Raw genomic sequence first — 1,790 nt, 5'->3', positions numbered from 1 at the left:
TTTATCCGTAATATTCTAAAATAAACCTTTTTAACCTATTTAGTTGTATATCTTTGAATATAAAATTAATGAATATTATTAACTTCTTATATTATAAATATTATTGACTTCTTTTGGGCTAAAGCATAATAAACTCTGTTATATTATTGTTTTATTAAATATTTAATTATGGCTTTATTTCCCAAAAAGCAGAGAAGAAATTAATGAAGCGCAAGAAAAGTGATAACTCATTAAAATCGTTATCGTAGGGAGAGTGTGAATTCATAAAAATATAACGCGTTGAACGATCAGCGTATCGGTTAGCATGCTAACATCTAAATCAGCCTGTTTTAGGTTTAATTTCCGGCAAGGGTCTGATATTTCTTCACCTACTATTTCCTGCACCGTATCTTTGTTTTAATAATATATGTATTTCGTCATAAATCATAATTCTAAAATAAATTAAAATGATGTTAAAATCTGTGCAGGACTTTTCTCGAGATATAGTTCTTGTTATTTTTGGTATTTAAGCCCATTATCCTTGTAATCGAGGGCCAATCACTGACCGACCAGTGAAGGTACGGTAAACTTAATCGGCAATTGAAGCGGCCGATTAATATTACTAAGTTTGTACAAATATATTGGGGGGGACAGCGCGAACGCAGTCCCGACTCTCAAAAATTACGCGCCCGAGATATCCACATTTGGGATATTCGCAGGGGTCAACCAGTCCGAAGTGCAATGGACAAGCCTCACCCTGGAGGAACCGCCTTCATGATCACGGTAACCTCCACGCCAGGTAAGTATGATTATGCATACTCATTCACAGCAGCCCGCATAAAATGAAACTACCCCAAAATCGAGAAGTTACAGCATTAAAATGTTAAAATTGCAATTTATATCGAATAAAAGGTTCGATTGGAATTAATTCTATATAAACAAAATAATAATAAAGAAGTAATAGTTTTTTTTCCGATATCTAAACGAGCAGTAATTATTATTTTGCGTTAAATCTGATAAAATATATCGGATAGCCTTATTTAGTTCTCCCGTTCACCGCTAGGGTGAATGTTCGTATTAACAACAGAAAGACTGTTTTTTAATGCCGCAATTTGTCAGAAATGTGGACTGCATTTTTAATAATAACTTCTTGGTTAAACGAATAAGTAAATGCGTATCACAATTAAAAAAACCTTTTGTATTTTTTGAATAACTATTTGACGTTTATATGATAAAAAGGTTTTTTAAAATAGATTAGAAATAGCTAAGGAGTTTTTGATGTAGTCGACTACAATTATTCAACAACACGACCAAACATGCTCATTTATTGTAGTTTTTTTTTTTTTTTTTAATTAATTAATTTTCTCTGCAGCCTCATATTATTATTAATGGCTTTACAAACTAAGCTATAAATGCCCTATCGTTCAACAAATTTTATTTTTTTACGTAGTTTGTAATTTGCCACAAAACGGGAGATATAAGCAACAAAGTTAATGCTTTTTATAGAAAATTGGAATCGTGAAGCGGAAATTTAAAGCGAAGAGTTATGCTGTAAAAAACGTGTTTTTTCGGTTTTGTCACCGGAAAAAATTGTTTTTCGTCTGTATTGCATTTAGAAAAGTTGTTAATCTCAAAAAAACAGACGACTTTTATTTAAACAATTTTCTTGTACGACTAACCGTTTTGGAGCTGTAGCTTGTGAAAGTGTGAAAATGTTGTGAATCGGCACATGTTCGAAACCGGTCGACTCGTTTACAACTTTGTTTACAACTTCAGCGCCACCTAGTATTTCAATTTCAAATTATACTGCA

The 1,790-nt window shown here is 32.1% G+C and overlaps 1 non-coding gene across 1 annotated transcript; it reads right to left on the bottom strand.

Annotated features, from left to right (window-relative positions):
• Nucleotides 1-624: 624 nt before the first annotated feature.
• On the bottom strand, nt 625-786 carry LOC142325859 (U1 spliceosomal RNA). Its single transcript, XR_012756611.1, has one exon. It is a non-coding gene; the product is annotated as a U1 spliceosomal RNA (small nuclear RNA).
• Between the last annotated feature and the right edge of the window lie 1,004 nt (nt 787-1,790).

Source organism: Lycorma delicatula, chromosome 5 (genome assembly GCF_047948215.1).
Source record: "Lycorma delicatula isolate Av1 chromosome 5, ASM4794821v1, whole genome shotgun sequence".
Classification (NCBI taxonomy): Eukaryota; Metazoa; Arthropoda; class Insecta; order Hemiptera; family Fulgoridae; genus Lycorma; species Lycorma delicatula.
Note: the sequence above shows the minus strand (reverse complement) of the source record. Positions and strands in the feature narration are given on the sequence as shown.